The following is a 19626-nucleotide window of genomic DNA, read 5'->3' as shown; positions in this document are numbered from 1 at the left end:
TTAAGCCTCTGCCTTCAGCTCAGGTCATGGTCTCAGGGTCCTGGGATCGAGCCCCGCATGGGGCTCTCTGCTCAGCAGGGAGTCTACTTCCTCCTGTCTCTCTACCTGCCTCTCTGCCTACTTGTGATCTCTCTCTCTCTGTCAAATAAATAAATAAATAAAATCTTAAAAAAAAATGGGTAGGGAAGGCTTCACAAGAAGGCACTGCCTTTGATGATCTGTAAATGACGAGTGCAATTCTAGCGGATGGATTAAAGGAGCTCTCCCTGAGAAAAGGCCAGTATATGCAAACAATATGAGAGAAACCAGGGAAAGCTGTATAAACTGCGGTTGGAGACTTAGAAGTTAGATTAAGGATGGTCTAAAAGCCACATCTTCGGGGATGGAATCTGTCCAGTGATGTGCTCGCATCAGTTTGTAAGACACCATTCTGTGTACATCTTTGTCTTTCCAACTTGAATTTCAGTTAGGTCAGGTTAGTAGCATGAAATAGGCTATAATTTGAGCAGTTATAACGCTGAAATTGGCAAACAATACACACCAGAGCTTTTTATCCCAGAGATCTAGTTGTTAAACATTAACTAGCACACTAATGACTTTATCTAAAATGTAATGAGGAATCACCAAAAGACTTTAAATTAGGGTGCGACATCTAATTTGCTATTGGAACAACATGCCACAAACTTGGTAGTTTGAAACAACATTCATAATCATACAGTTCCAGAAGTCAGAAATCATAAATGGGTTTCAGTCAGCTAAAATCAAGGTACCTGCAGGTCTGCTTTCCTTTTGGAGGCTCTACGAAAATACTGGTCTCCTTGCCTTTTCCACATTCTAGAGGCTGACCACATCCCCCTTCACACATGTCCCCTTTTTTAAATTCAACACCATCAAGGTCTGGAAGAGCCTTTCTTTTTTTAAGTTATTTATTTATTTTCAGCATAACAGTACTTATTGTTTTTGCACCACACCTGGTGTTCCATGCAATACATGCCCTCTCTATTACCCTCCACCTGGTTCCCCAACCTCCCACCCCCCGCCCCTTCAAAACCCTCAGGTTGTTTCTCAGAGTCCATAGTCTGTCTTGGTTCATGTCCCCTTCCAATTTCCCTCAACTCCCTTCTCCTCTCCATCTCCCCATATCCTCCATGTTATTTGTTATGCTCCACAAATAAGTGAAACCATATGATACTTGACTCTCTCTGCTTGATTTATTTCGCTCAGCATAATCTCTTCCAGTCCCATCCATGTTGCTACAAAAGTTGGGTATTCATCCTTTCTGATGGAGGCATAATACTCCATCGTGTATATGGACCACATCTTCCTTATCCACTCGTCCGTTGAAGGGCATCTTGGTTCTTTCCACAGTTTGGCGACCGTGGCCATTGCTGCAGCCTTTCTTATATCACATCACTCTGACATTCTATTCTGTCTCCCTGTTCCACTTTGATTACTTTGGACCTGCCTGGATAATCCAGATTAACCTCCCCGTTATCAAGGTCTACTGACTAGCAAACTTAATTCCATGTGCAACCTTCACTCCTTCTTGACATGTAACATATTTACAGGCTCTGGAGATTTGGGGAACCATTCTACACCTACTGCTACATTCCATAGTTTGTTCAGCAAGTGGTATCGAAGATGGGCTAGATGCTAGTAAGAAGCGTAGGACAATACCTCAGTGAGATAAGATGAGAGCTTGAATTAAGTTAGTGTAAGTTAGAATAAAAATGGTGAGGGTAACTGATGACTTCTTTGTTGGACATAATGCAATAGGGGAAATAAAAGAACCCAAAGCTTTAACATAATGCAAAATTGTATCAACAATGAATGATATTGTTTCCATTTCCATTACAAATAAAAGTTATCAAATAGAATTTATATTTTGGTAAAATTGCCTACTTTGTATTAGATTGCAAACCAAAACAGCACTGTAATAGAAACTGTGTGCAATTTATCAAGTCCTAGCAAATACAATGCAGTTACCTTGACTCTTCAGATTTTTCTTCTCTTTCCTCTTGTTCTATAACATTCTGTCCACAGCTTTGAAATAAGTAACGATGGATTGGAGAAACAAATATTGTTCACTTCTTTACACATTTATATTCTAAATACCACTCTCAAAGAATTCACAGCAACTTTAAGAGGTTCCTAGAGGGGGGCATAAATGTTCTGTTTCTCCAACACATTAGCACAAACTACTTATGAAACAGTTACAGAAATGAAATATTTACCACTAATATAAGAAAGCACGATTATATTTATTCCTAAAATAGTAAGATAAAATAACTTATGTCAGGGAAAAGAAGAACTTGTGTCTGGCTCTTACCAGTTAACTGAGTGAAAGACTGATTAGGTAATGTCTATTGCTTAGAAGCTTAGATGAGTTAAAAACAAAAACAACAACAAAAAAACTTCTAGGATTAAAAAAAAATGCCAGTTGTAGTACTCCTAAATCTTTTAAAAGTGACTAAAAAGGACTAAGATGGCAGCACAAAGTAGATGTCCAAAGATACTTTCTGAAGACATAAATTAACATAAAGCAAAAGAAGTCTTTCTCGAAAATCTTTAAAGCTCCAGAAATCTGTACTATCTGTTATAATACCATATATTTATATTACTGAGCCTTGAAATTTGACCAGGGAACACTAATCCAAGTCACTGTCATATGCACAAGTGTCACACGCTTCCCAGATTTTCTCTCTGCTGCCATTCTTGATCCCCACTTAAACTGCACACATGTAAAATCATTATTGGTAAAATCGAAATATCATCGTAATTCTCCTGCATAAAACTCTCTAGGGGCTTCCCATTTCACTGGGAACAAAATTCCTAACCCTTGCTCTCCAGGGATTATCATGGCTAGCACCCATTTAGATGGTGGACTTCAAATCTGCTTGGAACATGCTAACCCCAGATCTTTGTCTCTTACCTCTGAAGAAAGGCTCTCCCTATCCACCTTACCTAAAGTAATCCCCCTTCTCATCCTGTCAAGTTATCACCTCATTTCATAATATTTATGGATTTTAAATTTCTTAAACCTATTATATTAAATCTGTTACTATTTATCTATATTTACATTACCTTATTTTTGTTTTACTTTCTCCTCCTCCCCATTAAAATACAAGTGCTGTGACTGCACATTGTTCATGTTTTTGTTCATTGCTCTATCTTGGTGAGCCCTCACCACATATTTTTGTATGGTTTAATGCATGCATTACCTTTAAGTGCAATGTATACAATCTTATATAATTATCAATTCAAATGATTCATATTGACTGATGAATTTAGAACAGACATCATCTCATGCATCCACCTCCCTTAAAATTTCACATAAATGAGACTTCCATTCACAGTTCAGGCAAGAAATACATAAAGCATGTTTTTGCTCATTTAATTCTCTCTCTCCACAGCATCTTAACCTTCAGCAAATTCTGTTGGCCTTGTTTTCAGACTCCCCCTATTCCTCTAGTACCTTAATCCAAGGAGCATCAACTCTTATAGACTACCATAAAGAAAAAAAAATTAGCTTGTGAAGTTTGAGAGGGCATTTGCATATACATATCACATAGGTAGAGAGTTATGTTAAAACAGGTTTAGTGGAAAATATATTAAAATATAAAATTTAGAGTTTTTATTCTGACAGGTGTAAGGTGATTTTTCATTATGGTTTTGATTTGCATTTTACTGATGATACATGATGTTGAGCATCTTTTCATGTCTGTTGGCCATCTATTTTTTTTTTTTTTTGAAAAATGTCTATTAATCTCTTCTCATTTTTTTAAATGGATTGTTTAGTTTTCTGGTGCTGAGTTGTATAAGAGTAAAAAGACAAGAAATAATAAGTGTTGGCATGAATATGGAGAAAAAGGAATGCATTTGCACTGTTGAAGGGGATATGAATTGGTGAAACCACTATGGAAAACAGTTGAAGGTTACTCACAAAGTTAAACATAGAAATACCATATAATCTAGTAATTCCATTGCTGAGTATTTCCCCAAAGAAAGTGAAAATGCTAACTCAAAAAGATATATGCACTTCTATGTTTACTGCAGCATTATTTATAATAGCCAAGATATAGAAACTATCCAAGTGTCACTAACAGATGAATAAATAAATATGATGGGGGTGTGTGTGTGTGTGGTGGAATATTACTCAGCCATAAAAAAGAATGAATTCTTCCCATTTGCAACAAGATGGATGGATCTAAATAATATACTGCTAAGCGAAGTAAGTCAAAGAAAGACAAATAGCATGTGATTTCACTTATATATGGCATCAAAAAAACAAAACAAGAATAAAGAAATGAACAAAAAAACAGACTCTTAAATACAAAGAATGGGTAGTCATTGCAGGGGATGCCAAAATAGATAAAGGGGACTAAGAGGAACAAATTTCTACTTATAAAATAGTGAATCATTGGGATGAAAAGTACAGCATAAGGAATACAGTCTATAATGTTGTAATAATGTTTGGTGATAGATGGTGACTACACTTATCATGGTGAGCACTGAGCAATGTATAGAATTGTTCAATCACTATATTGTACACCTGAAAGTTATATAATATTGTATGTTATTTTTATTTCAATAAAAGAATTGGGATTTTTCAGCATATACATGGTGTTAAAGCCATGAGTCTCTCACTTAAGAGATTTAGTTCAGATTGGATGAAATGCTACTACACTTAGAATTTGAAAAGGGGAGGAAGTCCCAGGAAAAGAGATTAAGAAGTCAGAGTCAATAAGATTTATGGAACACCAATAAAATGTATTCACCTAGAACCAAAATTAGCAAGAGTTTCAAGAAGGAGCGACTAATCAACTATATTACATACACTGACAGACCAATTAAGAGGAGGGCTGAGAGTTGAACATTAGATTTAGTAACTCTGACAAAAATAATTTCAGTTTAGTGATCAGAATCAAAGCTTGGATAGAGTGAATTTGATAGCTTAGTCATCTTGCATAACTGACAATTTACATCAACTGAACAGCAACTCCCCATTTCCCAAGTCCTCCAGCCCCTGGCAATCACCATTCTATCTCTTCATGGTCCTGACTTCAACTCTTCTGAATATATATCCTGAAGAAGTTCTAAAGATCTGTTGCATAAAATAGTATCTACAGTTAACAATAGTACATTTGCACTTAAAAAATTGTTAATAGATCCTATGTTAAGAGTTAACAAGCAAACAAAAACAAAATTAAAGGGCCATAAAGAAAATTTGGATGTGATGGATACGTCTAGTACTTCCATTGTGGTAACTGTCCCACCAGTATGTGCATATGTCCAAACTCATCAAATTGTATACATTAAATATATGCAGGCTTTATGAAACATATCTCAATAAAGTGAAGGGTGGGGAAGAACATTATAGGAGAGCAAACTTAGGAGGTTATCTAGAAAAAATCTTTGAAACACCTTTGCCATAAATGAGATTCTGTTTACTCTGCTTTCCCCATTTCTCACAGTGAATGGAGAATAGTTTTAATCAGCTTTTAACTAAGGGGTAAAGGGTTTGGAATTTTCATATCTGCCCTTTTTTAAAATGTAAAAGCCGTTAGATAACTATAGAACATCCATTCCCATTCTTTGAAAGTTCTTTAAAGTGTTGTCAATCCTGAATTCATCATATAATATTAATGTATGTAAATAAGATTGTGTATCTCCCACTCCTATTTAAAAGTAAGATTTGTTTGAACATTCAAAAATGCAGTTACTAGGAATAATTTGATGTCTCTTTCTTCTTTAGTATAACAATAAGCTAACTATTGTTAGCTGAATTCTCATTCAGCCTCACTCCATATTTAGTGGGAAAAAAAATTTTCCCTAGATTTTTTTTTTTAACTTTTGGAAATTATAGTCTTTAGTCCTATAACTACTAAGATGTGCCCTTCTGCAGTGCCTTGGTAGCACCATCAGTTAAATGTCTGATTCTTGATTTTGGCTCAGATCCTGATCTCAGGTTTGTGGGACTAAGCCCCACACTGGGCTCCCAACTCAATGTGGAGTCCACTTGAGATTCTCTTCCCTGCTCCCTCTGCCCCTCCCCAACATGCTTTCTCTTGCTCTCTAAAATGAATAAATTAATTTTGAAAAAAAGATGGGTGTTTCCTCCCTACCAAAAACAACAACAACAACAAAAAAAAAACCAAAAAAACAGAAAAACAAATTTTTCAACAAATTTATTCTTAAGAACTATTTTTTAAGAGTAAATCTATTTCAGGGCACCTGGGTGGCCTCTGCCTTCGGTTCAAGTCATGATCCCAGGATCCTGGGATTGAGTTCCAAATCGGGCTCTCTGCTTGGGGAACCCTCTCCCCACCCACCCCTGCCTGTCTCTCTGCTTACTTGTGATCTCTGTCTGTCAAATAAATAATAAAATCTTTTTAAAAAAAAGAGTAAATCTATTTCAATAGTAAAATCATCTTGCATTTATTGAATCAGAACTAGAATTTAAGTGACTGAGAAACAGGAAATGATTGATTGATCTTACCAAGAAAAGCTCAAAGTTAAGTAACTTATGATTAGTATTTATCCAAGGATTTTCCCTTCCTCCTGTAGGTCACAGGATGACCTGGATTAGACCTGATGTCTTAGGAAGCTTTTCTGTAACATAGTTACTGTTATGTGTCCAAGACATTTATTTTCTTGATGGTCTCAATCTTGTTATTAACATTCATTGAAAGGCACTACATTTTTTAACTGAACAGAAATGTTAGATGCAATGTCTGGTGTTGACTATACAAATAACTACATAAACTCATGGATAATCAAGATATATTCACGTTTATATGCTATCTATAATTTGTAATATACTAATAGTATTCTAAATATGTAACAATTGGCTCAAAATAAATGAATAATGTCTCCTACATTCTAAAATTGGAAACTACTAAGTCATGAAATAATAGGACATTCTCATCAGTAGTATCACTTTCATAATTCTCAATTACATTAAAATGGGGTAACAAATATTATTATCTTACTATTTTTAAAAATAAACTCACCTAATCATTTTTCCTCATGGCTTGGGCTTTTGCCCCTGTCTCTTGTAGTTGGGAAGGTGAGCTGGGATACACTTGGCGTCCTGAAGTTTTTCTTTTATATGGTCACCACCATGTGTCCAAGCTATTTATTTTCTTTATGACCTGCAACATTTTTTCACGAAGACTTGCTTAAAATTGTATTTTATACTGAATAGGAAGAGATGTTGGCAAATAGGTTCCGTAACTGCTAATATTCCCTACTTATCCTGAAAATTAGCAGCCAAAGACTAAGGAGAAAAAAATAGCAAGCTTCTACTCATCAACGGAAATTTACTGAGTCTCAGGAGAACAGAAAAAGGCAAGAGAAGTACTTTCAGGAATGTTGATAGAGTGAGGAGCGTGAAGGTCTCAGTCCCAGAAATACTTCGGTTTTGATTAGAATTCATTTCAGAAAGACTCCTGATTGGCTCATCCAGCAAAATGTCCTCTTTAAGGACTCATTAATGTTTCTTATTGATGATTGGTATGATCTTGCAGTCACTATTTTTTTTAATTTCTTAAGATTTATTTATTTGTCAGAAACAGAGAGTACAAACAGGCAGAGCAGTAGGAAGAGGGAGAAGCAGCAGGGTCCCCACCAGGCAAGGAGCCTTATGTAGGACTCGATCCCAGGACTCAGGCATCATGACCTGAGCCGAAGGTAGATCTTAACAGACTGAGCCACCCAGGCGTCCCTGCAGTCATCTTTTATAGCAAAGAATAATATTTTACACTGTTATGAATAAGGACTGTGTGAGATAATTTAAATTAAAAATAATTATGCTGAGCAAAATAAGTCAATCAAAGAAAGACAACTGTCATATGATCTCTCTGATTATGAGGAATTTGAGAGGCAGGGCAAGGGGTCGTGGGGGGTAGGGAAGGAAAAAATGATAAAAGATGGGACCAGGGAGGGAGACAAACTGAGGAGACTCTTAATCTCATGAAACAAACTGAAGGGTTGCTGGGGAGCTGGGGGGTAGGGATAGGGTGGTGGGGTGATGGACATTGGGGAGGGTGTGTGTTATGGTGAGTGCTGTGAAGTGTGTAAACCTGGAGATTCACAGACCTGTACCCCTGGGGCAAATAATACATTATATGTTAAGAAAAAAAATAAATAAAAATCACAATTCATACCCATTAGGATACTATTACAAAGCAAAATAATAATAATAATTCAACTCTCTCTGACCTCTTGTCTGCGTCACTATCATCAAAATGGAAATCAGTACTGCAACAGAAGTAAACAGGATTCAAATCTATTGTATTTGGTGTTTTATCTTCTCTTTATGGTGATAGGACATTATAATGTGGAAGATATCTTCACTGTTATCTTCCCCCATTGACTAATCATGTAATAATTCTGTAATTCCCTCATCTACTCAGTCCATCTGTGCTTCATGCATTTAATACCCTCAGGTTTAACCGTTCTTGCTTTCCTGGCGTATTACAGTTTAAGCAGCCTGTTAAAAGTTTCATATTGCTCTCTCAATATTGGTAACAATAGAAGGACAAAAATTGCCTTTCTCACAGTCCAGAACAATTTGGTAAAGTTCAGCTAACCAGCAATACCACCACCTCGAATTTTTTTTAAAAGATTTTATTTATTTCTTTACTTTTTTTTTAATTTGACAGAGAGAAATCACAACTAGGCAGAGAGGCAGGCAGAGAGAGAGGAGGAAGCAGGCTCCCCGCGGATCAGAGAGCCCAATAAGGGGCTCCATCCCAGGACCCTGGGTTCATGACCTGAGCTGAAGGCAGAGGCTTTAACCAACTGAGCCACCCAGGCGCCCTGACCACCACCTCAAATTTAATATCTGTATTAGTTTCATAACTGGTCTTAGCTAAAAATTTTCTATAGTTATTACCGGCTATAACTGTGCTACAAAGAAGGCTTATATCATCATCCAATACTCTAATTAAACAAGGGGTTAGTAAATTCTCACTGTCGTATAAAAAGCATTCTAAAGTGAACCTGAGCCCTACTGCAAGACTCTTCTGTTTTAGGGCAGAATTCTCTTCATAATGAGGACTTTATATTAGTTAGCTCGCAGAGATCACTGCCCTTCCCTGGTAGCTTAAAGTGTTTGTTCTGTAGAGAAGAACTGTCCTTCTGGGCCATTTTTCTTCTTTCAATGTCAGCAAATTTTATCCTTTAGGCCTGTACCATTGAGGGAGGCTTTCTTCAGTGCCTGTCTCACCCCTAACCATCCTCCTAAGTAGCCAGTAGCGATCTATGAAGAAAGCTTGCCAATGCACCCTAACTCCTTTTGAGTCTGAAGTTCACAGTGGCTCTATGGTCTCCACACTCAATATTTAGCATCTTTTTTTTTAATTTTATTTTTTTTATTTGTTTATTTACAGCATAACAGTGTTCATTGTTTTGGCATCACACCCAGTGCTCCATGCAGTACGTGCCCTCCCTATTACCCACCACCCGGCACCATTTAGCACCTTTTAAAGTATTGTGTCTACATTATTTTCATCCAATCGTGTTGTGCTTGGTGTCCATTTGGCTCATGCTCTGCCAATGTTGGTGTTCCATTTCTCTTTGAAGGGGCTGTTTTTGTTTTTGTTTTTTTCCCCAAGAATTCAGGCTACTTGCTTGTCCTGAAACCTCTGTTCTTCAATAATCCAAAGAAAACTAATTATTTTTAATCCAGCGTTTTCTTGTTGTGAGGGCAGCAGGGGCTGGTCTTACCAGCTTTCCACATCCTTTGTGAAAGTAAACCCAGGAAGACAATTTTGAGACTTATTCCACTAAGTTTCTTAGATTAAACCCCTATTACCCACAGCATAATACCTACTCTTCCATGACCCTTTACTGATTTTTCAAACTTTCCTGTCACTTTCTCCTGCCTTCTCTACTCCTCACATCTTTACAGGATTTCCTCCTCCATAAAAAATTACCATCACTGGTGGGTGGAAAGGACTTGGCTTAATATCAGCAGTAAATTAATAAGCTTTCTTTCTAACACTGTTCTAAAATCATTTGTTGGATATATTGCCTGGCCCTCCATATTCCTGAACCGTGTATTATTTCTTATAATTCTGTCATAAATTATATTATCTTACTTAAAATTTTATGTACATAAAGACCTATAGGAAAAATGTTTCTGAGTTAAATAAGAATTTCATTTAACTATAAGCACAAACCTTAAAAACAACCCATTCCACCAAATTCACGTATAAGTAGCTACGTCAGAAAAAGGCTATGCACTAGGAAAAAATATGTAACATGTTCTATAAATTTCTATAAATTTCTATAAATTTCTGGATTCTATAAATTTCATGGATTATGGCAGCAAGCGCATAAACCTGAGTTTTGGCATTGAATTTTTTTGACAAGAGGCTCAGAGCTCAACTCTTTTATCTGAAGTTCTCTGGCCTTGAAAATATAGTCCTATTTTGTGAGAAAAGAACCTCCCAGAATGTTGTAAATGCGCTTTGGCTTGAGGTAGATCTGAAAATGTCTAGGAATAGATGGTTTGGGCCTTAGAATTCTATCCTTAAAGTTAGATAAAATAAAGAATGAGAAACAAAAATAACTAGATTTCCAAAAAATATTTTTGGGTAAATTATCTCTCTTTTTTTTTTTTTTTTTTTTTTTTATTATTTTTTTTCCCTTTTTATTTATTTATTTTTTTTTCAGCGTAACAGTATTCATTCTTTTTGCACAACACCCAGTGCTCCATGCAAAACGTGCCCTCCCCATCACCCACCACCTGTTCCCCCAACCTCCCACCCCTGACCCTTCAAAACCCTCAGGTTGTTTTTCAGAGTCCATAGTCTCTTATGGTTCGCCTCCCCTCCCCAATGTCCATAGCCCGCACCCCCTCTCCCAATCCCACCTCCCCCCAGAAACAAGATGGGATTGGGAGGGAGACAAACCATAAATGACTCTTAATCTCACAAAACAAACTGGGGGTAAATTATCTCTTATATCTTAATGTAGAACTTTTATTTAAAGCTAAAACTTATTTAGAATGAATGTTTTGAGATTCAGAAAATATCCTACTGATTTCTAATTTTAAATAGTGTACGACTGGGGCACCTGGGTGGCTCAGTCGGTTACGCCTCTGCCTTCAGCTCACTTCATGATCTCAGGGTCCTGGGATCCAGCCCCACATCAGGCTCTCTGCTTAGCGGGGAGCCTGCTTCCTCCTCTCTCTGCCTGCCTCTCTGCCTACTTGTGATCTCTCTCTCTTGCTCTCTGTCAAATAAATAAATACAATCTTAAAATAAAATAAAAAACTAATAAATTTCCTGATTTTTAGGGAGAATTAACTTTTTTTTGTACAACAAACACTATTTGCATCAACTTTTCGGTTGGAAAATTTTTAAAAATTTTAAAGGAACTAGAAGATAATAACTATATTTTATTTCTTAAATATGGCTTATTAGTTTCTCTCATAGTGTACATCCCATTTCACATAATTTAAATATATGATCCAACCATAGGTTAATATTTCTCTTGAGACTAATGATACAATCTGAATTGACACGAACATTCTGTTACAATAAAAGAAAATCACAGCAGAAGGGCAAAAATAAGTGGCAAAAGCATAGACTTTTTCATCCTCTATGTCAAGTTATTCCTCATCTGAAAACAGATTTTGTAATGTGATTTATTCTTATCAAAATGGAATATAAAATATATTTAATATTATGAATAAGTTTCTCAATGGAGATCGAATTTTGCCTTCATTATCCATACAAAATTATTGTACTGATTTTACTATTTTTTTAATTTTTTACTATTTTAATAACGAGCTTTGCATCAAAGACAAAGAGGACAGCACTAATAATGGTGATGGTACAGCATAAAGAAGTAGAGAGAAACACAGAGAAACAAATTTAAATGGTTATGAAAATTACTGTGTTGTTTACCTATATACATTAAGCAAGGGATGACTGAAAAATAATTTACCCTAATCTTACAAAAGCTCCCTGTGTTACATTCTGAAAATCATTTTCTGCAATTGAGTTCATGTTCCCAGAGTATCTATGAAGCAGGACAAGTTACATGAAACAAAAAGAAACAACAACAACAAAAAAAACCACTTTGGATATTACATAAAAAAAGGTCTGATTTAGAATTAACTAAAAATAAAAACAAATGATACATCCAATTTTGTAACTTTTCTGTCAACAAGCAGAGAGAAGTTTCTGTATTTGTGTTTCACAGCAAGGGAATGAATTAATAAGAAAGAGAAGACTGGCTGAGCCCAGGAATCAAGTACTGAAAATTTTCACACCCATAAATATATGAACACACACCAGGACCCACAGAGATCCATACACAAAATACTATTTTGGGAATTAGGTATTAAACCAGTTTGTTAATTGCATAATGATCATCTGTATAATAATATCTAAAATAGTTGTTCTTTAAAGTTATATATCAGAAATTAGCTATACTGAATATTTTTCTCATAGTAACATGTGTTTCTCACAGTAACACAGCACTTGTTACACCTATAATTTTAAAATAGTTTTTTGTAGCTATTTACCTAATACCTCTTTATTCGTAAAATCACTGGTGATATGGATCATAGTCATGTCTGTCCATCATTACCTCAATGTGTAGCCTAGTGCCTACAACACGTAGGCACTTAATAGGTATCTACTGAATAAATCTGAATGTTTAAAGAAATGAAAGGATGTGTTCTTGAATGCATCACAGTTTTGCAAACAGTGACAGAAATATAAATAATTTTCTTGGTATAAGATCAGTACTGACTCTAGGATAAAATTCCAGTTGTTCAGTAGATATTTCTATCAAAATACCTCACAACTCAAGACAGTAAAGTAACTAAAGTCTTTGGATTAGATTTGAGATGTTTATGACTCAAGAAAAATGAACTACTACCTTTCTACTCAGACAGTATAAAAAGCAAATATTGCTATGAAAACAGCATGAGTTTTTATAAGTACTAGGTATTATTCCCCTTTAAGGAAATATTATTATACTCACAATTATATAGTGATTGAATTGTTCAGCTATTGATTATCTTGACTGTATGTACGTGTGTATGTGTATATATGTATATATATATGCACATATATATGTGTGTATGTATATGTGTGTATGTGTGTGAGTATGGCGTCTATTATTTGCTTACAGCAACTTAATATTCAATAGCCAAAACAGAAATCCTCAAAGAATGAAGTTTGACTTCTAGCAGACTAAGCAGACAATGACCAATAAACATAATTAATAAGTTGTATGTCAGAACGTGTCAAGAACTATAAAAAGGTAGAGCAGGATTGGGAGCTCAGTATTGGGGGAAAAGGCTTCAGTTTTTAAAAGGATAGTGAGACAACTTCAAGAAGGTTCATTTGGTCACAAACTTGTAGGCAGTGAGGGTATTAGCCATGTGAATATTCAGGAGGATAAGCCAAGTACAGAGTAAAGCCAGAGCAAAGGTCCTGTGGTGAAAACAACCATGACGTAAACAGGGAGGCCTACATGGCTGGAATTGGGTGAATCAGGGCAATCATGTGGGAACTTCTGTTAAATCTTCTGAAATATTTTTTTAAGATTGTTAAGACACTGATGAAAAGAATTAAAGCTATATATTTTCTTTTAAATTACTTAATATTCCATTTTGTTTGTATATCTCATACAGCTTATAAAACAGCAGTATTCTAAAAGAACTTATTTCTGATGTTTCTTCCATAAGTCATAGGTTCATATGATTTTCTTTCACAGCATCATGACTTTTAACTGATATTATCTTCAATCAAACTTACATCCTCCTCTCCCAATCCAAATTTATTTCAGAGTTTCCTATTTGGTGATGGTCATGTAAGAACAGAACAGCACAGTTGTCTTTCAGTTTTTTGTCTCCCTAATTCCTCTTATCTGTTTAACCATCAAGATTTGCTCAGGTATTCTCTAAAAACAGTCTTTTTCATTCTCAGGTCTAATTCTTTAGCTCAGTTTTTACCCCATAACATTCTATCATAACAGCCTTCATAAGCCTCCCAGCTTCTAGTTCACAACACACTTCTTACACCACTTTCACATTCATTGCGGTTGAGTGTGCCATCGTCCATTCAACTATTCTAGCAGGACAAATTGGTAACTGGTGGAAGGTGTTACAGCAGCTCTTGAATCTCATCACCCATCTCTTCCCACCTCCTTCCTTTACTGTCCCATATTAATTGGGTAGTAATTTAGCCCTGGCTCCAAGTGGGGCTAACTGTATGTTAACACACACCAGTGTGGTATTTTTCGTGGTGTTTCAATATTCTTAACCCAACATGCTCACTTCTAGGGCTGACTGAAGCAGGAGAAAAGTAATGAGAAAGCGGATTTACGGCCATATTTAAAAGACAAGATTGTAAAGGTGAGAATAATTGTGGGGTGGGAAATATGCAGGATAGACAGAGTTAGGAAGAAAAGGTTGATGCAACACACCAAAAAGTGACATCATCTCCCAGGGAAACCAAAGAAAAGCAAGGTGCCCAGGTGCTTTGGAAGAAAAGACGACATCTTTTTCCAACAGAGATTGGATTACATTTGTTTGCAGTGATTTTATGAATAAGGTATATAAAATATCCCATAGCTTGAAATGTCAAAGATATAAAAATATCAAATCTATGAAAAGGAAAGTCTAGAATGGAAGAGGTATAGCTGTGCCATTGCCATATTCCATCAACATTTAACTGAACTTGGATTAAATGTCTGAAGAAAAGGTTCAATTAAGAAATAGAACTTAGACAGAGTTACTTTCCATTCACATAAAAGAGAAATCAGTTTACAACAAGTGGATGATTTTTCTTTACATGACATTTTTTTTCCCAAATAGTCAACCATTCTATATCTTAGAACTTAACACATGATTTATAACCTTCAAATAATTTGTGCTATATAACCAGAGTTATAAAGTTGAATGACTTGATAAGCTAGCATAATGTCACAAAGACAAGGCTAAGCCACATGGCCTAGATTTGAGAGTCAAGTAAATGTAAGTTTAGGTAAGACATTTTATCTTGATAGGTTTCACTGATTTACATTTGAAATGATTATGTTGCTTTGATGATCTCTAGGGCCCAGTCCTGAAGAGTGGCCTTGAGAACAAAGAAAGAAAGGAAAAAAAAAAAAAAATATATATATATATATATATATTCTTTGTATGTATATATTCTTTATATATATTTTATATATATTATATCTCTATATATATTTGTATGTATATATTCTTTATATATATACATATACATATATATACACACACACACACTCTTTATATGTATATATTAAAAGCTACATAATTCAATTGGAAAATATAACACAACTTGGCTGCATTTGTTAGAATTAAGAATGAAAAAAAATTAATGTTTCCTGCACAACATTAGTTTCTGAAAATGCTAAACACACAAAAACTTCTGTTCTTTTTCCTATCCTATCAACATGGTCATAATTAAGTTACTGCCTTAAATTCAATATGGAAAAAAATTTCACTATGGATGGAATGCATATTCATGAAAGTGATCTAAATCTCCTCAACAGGAGGACAGAATATGTATCTTATAATTTTTGTCAATTATTAAGTTAAATACATTAAAAATAGACATATATATAAAGTTTTTATAACTGGGGTAAAAATTATGTGCAAAAATACTATGTTACATTCTTGACTATACTACAAAGTTAAAATACAGAATTTAAAAAGATTATTTTAATATAATTTTAATAGTTTTAGGAAGCATGTGGTCTGAAACTCTCTCTCTCACTCTCTCAGCTCTCTATGGGGAAGATTCAAACAAAAGCCATAAGGAAAATCTCAAATAAATGGATAACAAATCCATCCCACAGAACACTTCTGTGGCAAGAAGAATTCCAAGATGGACCAACCCATGATCTCCACTTTCTGTTATTACATCCATGATTGGTATACATTATATGATAAAAGATATTTTGCAGATGTAATTACGGTTACTAATCAATTGACCACATGATCAACAGATTATCTGGGTGGATCAAGCCTAATCAGGTGATTACTTTAAAAGCAGTATTTTCTCAGGGTGAAAATGAAAGAGGAAGTAAGAGAAATCTAAGTTTAAGAAGGATATTATGAGAAAGAGGGAGGGAAAGAGATTTCATTGCTGATTTAAAGAAGGAGGAGGTTATATGGAAAGAAGTTGAGTCAGTTCTAGAAGCAGAGAATGATCCTGGTTGACATCCAACAAGAAAATTAAGACCTAGTCCTATGACAGATCTGTACTGAATTCTACCAATTAACCTAAAGGAACTTGAAAATAGATTCTTTCCCAAAGCCCCCAAAAGTAAGAGGCTATTCCAGTGACACTTGGGTCTCAAACTTGTGAGACATTACGTAGAGCGCCCAGTAATGCCCACTCGGACTTTTGACTTACAGTACTGTGCAGTAATAAATGGGTGGTGTCTTAAGTTGCTAAGTTTGTGGAAAACTGTCAGGCAAAAATAGGAAACTACTATTACATCTAAAGCCTCAGGTTCATAACACATACAAAAATAATCAGTAAATTAATTAAAAACCTAAGGAGGGGGAAAGCTCCTTTAAAAAAAAAGTATGGGGAAATGTCTTATAACCTGAGATTTTTTTTAAAAAGGTTTTTTAAAGAGAAAAATTAAGAAACAAAAATGAAGGAAAACATTAATAAATTTGAGTACACTGAAAATCTCAAAAAAGTCGTATTCAAAGTAGAAAGACAAATTATACTCTGTAAGAAGACAATTTTAACATATATTTAAAATGATCATTTTGTGATTAGAATACATTTAAAGACATGACAAATCATTAAAAGTCAATCCAACTGAAAAATTAGAAAATCGTGCAGAAAGAAACTATATAAAAACTGAATTGGTTTCTATCTACATGAAAATTGCTCAATATCAAAAGTGGAGAAATGCAATTTTTTTAGAAAGTGATATACTATTTATGCCCATCATATTGACCAAAATTGAAGTCTCTTGATGTGAAACAGTCTGGGTATCAAAGAAAAATTTATATGATATTTTGGAAACTGAATTATTATACTTACTTTGGAATCTAATTTGAGATTATCTAACAGTGTTGAAGGTACCAATTTCCACTAGTCAAATATTTCTAGGTTACTCCTAAGAGCAACTTTCACATAGGTTCATGTGGAGAATTCCAACTTTGCTTCTAGTGAAAAATTGTTGCGTCTTAAACTGTGGTCTTCCAGAAGAATGTGTAAAATAGGAATGATATTAAGGTACAAGCATGAGACACTGTTCATTTTAAGTAAGTCCCAAGATCCTAAAATTCTGAATACATTATTTTTGAGCATTACATGAGATTTTTTCTCTGTTTCTCTTTTAAATACAACTTTTCTAACATTAAGCCAGACATGCAAACACACAGACATACACACACACACACACACATGCGCGCATGCCTCTCACTAACAGCGAATTTATCTGGCAAATAAAAGTACTTTATAAAGCCACATAAATATAATTTTAAGAGGTATTCTGGGAAAGCTTTCCTCAAATCATGAGTCACAGCACCAAAGATTCATCACAGGACTTCTTTCTTCCTCTAATTATTCATGAAAGATAAAGAGTGGCATTGGATATGGGTTAAATTGGCCTTTATTTGAATTATCTGAATTAGAAAAACTTTGGACAATGGTCCATAAGAGTAATGGCAATTCTTGCTTAACAACCAACAATCTTTAATAACTCAAAGATTACCAACAAAATATTGTTTTGAGACAAGGTCTTATTTTTTATTATTTTACTATTTTTTTGTTTAAGGGATTAAATTCATGACCCTGAGATCAAGACCTGAGCTGAGATCAAGAGTCAGACACTTAAAAACAACTGAGCCACCCAGGTGCTCCTGAGAGAGGGTTTTATTAAGGGAAGGTGAAGAGAGCTTTGGAAAGAAATTTTGAAAAATAAGGAGACTTTTAAAAATATAATTAAGTGCAGGGTGAGAGACACCAGGGACTCAGGAGGGACATGTCCACTCCTCTTGTTGCATGCTTTTTCAGAGCATTTGCACTCTTTCTTCCTTTTATGGCCTCCTTTACCCACTTTATGGCCTCTTTTACTCACTTTTACTCCAGTGGAGGTATTTTGCTCTTAATCAACTCCTACTTCTTCATATAGAGTATAACCAGAACCAAAGCTGAATATTCCTATGTCAATGCCACCAAACTCCTATTCGAGGGAACCAAGGCTAAGAGAAAGAAGAAAAAAAGTAAAGAGAAGAAGAAAAAAAAAAGAAAAGAAAAATATGAAGAAACTCAACTTGGTATTGTTGTAATCTGTTGGAGCAGAACAAACTTCAGTGAAATTTCAGGGACCAGAGCAACTGAAATGGCTAAAGGAATGTACATACATACACTTGAGAATGGACTTTTTATACTGGGAGTGCCACATAAAGAAACTGATGAGGGCCCTAGTCCTTCAGAGCAGTTTACAACTATCATCCTGCCTGATTCCTGAATTACACTGAAATCTGGCTATGTCTCCATTGATACCTTGGTATCAATTCATGTGGACTTATTATGGGGTTTTTGGATGCAACTGGACCAAGACAACAATGGGAACTGGTCTTTCAGGATGAGAAAATGTTTTATTGGCCTCAAATAGCTGCTTTAGTAGATGCAATGAAGCAGGCAATACGGAGGCAAAAAGCAAAACATCAGGAGAAGAAAGATAAAGCTTACATCCTGTGCTGAAAGTGAAACTAAGAAAAAAGATGATATTCCAGAAGAAGACAAAAGAAATGTTAGATAATGTGAAATCAGTTGTGCAAAGAAATGTCAGAGTTTCTAAGTCCACTAACTTAAAATAAGTAAAGGAGACAGTAAAATTCTCAAAAGGCCTAGAATGATGGATTTTTCATCAATCACTTCTGGATAGAACAAAACTGAAAGCTGATAGATACTGCAAATGACCAGAATTTTTGTTTGTCTCCTTCTGTTTATTTTTCTCTGAATAAAATAGTCAGTGGAAGTGTTTTACAGGATACACACACACGCACACACACATATACACCCACAATACATAAAATTAAATGCAAACATTTATATTCATCCTAGAGTATTTTATTAGCTGGCTCCAGATTTTTCAAGTTATCCTAAATAAAATTCAGAGTTTAAAACTTCTTTTCTTTCTTTCCTCCACCCATGGAGGGTTCTTAGTAAGATAGTTAAGATCTACTTTAGGAGCACCTGGGTGGCTCAGTGGGTTAAAGCCTCTTCCTTCAGCTCAGGTCATGATCCCAGGGTCCTGGGATCAAACCCCACATCGGGCTCTCTGCTCAGTGGGGAGCCTGCTTCTCTTCCTTCTCTCTGTCAAATAAATAAATAAAATCTTTAAAAAAAATCTACTTTATGAGAATTCATACTCTTGGAGTAGATAGCTTTCTATTTCTCCTGATGATTACAACTAAAACCCCTGAAGACACACAATTTTTTTTCCCCCGGGTTTACATAGGTTTAAATATATAAAGGAAACCTAAAAAGAATTTGAAAGGTGGAAAGAAGGCAGAAAAAGCTAGGAATCTTGACCCTTAAAAAATGATATGTGATGATTTTCCTAGGATTTCTTTATAACATGCATAAA

At 35.1% G+C, this 19626-nt stretch overlaps 1 pseudogene; it reads left to right on the top strand.

Moving 5' to 3' along the window:
- Positions 1-18955, top strand: part of LOC123952144 — a 66188-nt pseudogene extending 47233 nt beyond the window's left edge.
- Positions 18956-19626: the final 671 nt, after the last annotated feature.

Source organism: Meles meles, chromosome 10 (assembly GCF_922984935.1).
Source record: "Meles meles chromosome 10, mMelMel3.1 paternal haplotype, whole genome shotgun sequence".
In the NCBI taxonomy this organism is placed as follows: domain Eukaryota; kingdom Metazoa; phylum Chordata; class Mammalia; order Carnivora; family Mustelidae; genus Meles; species Meles meles.
Note: the sequence above shows the minus strand (reverse complement) of the source record. Positions and strands in the feature narration are given on the sequence as shown.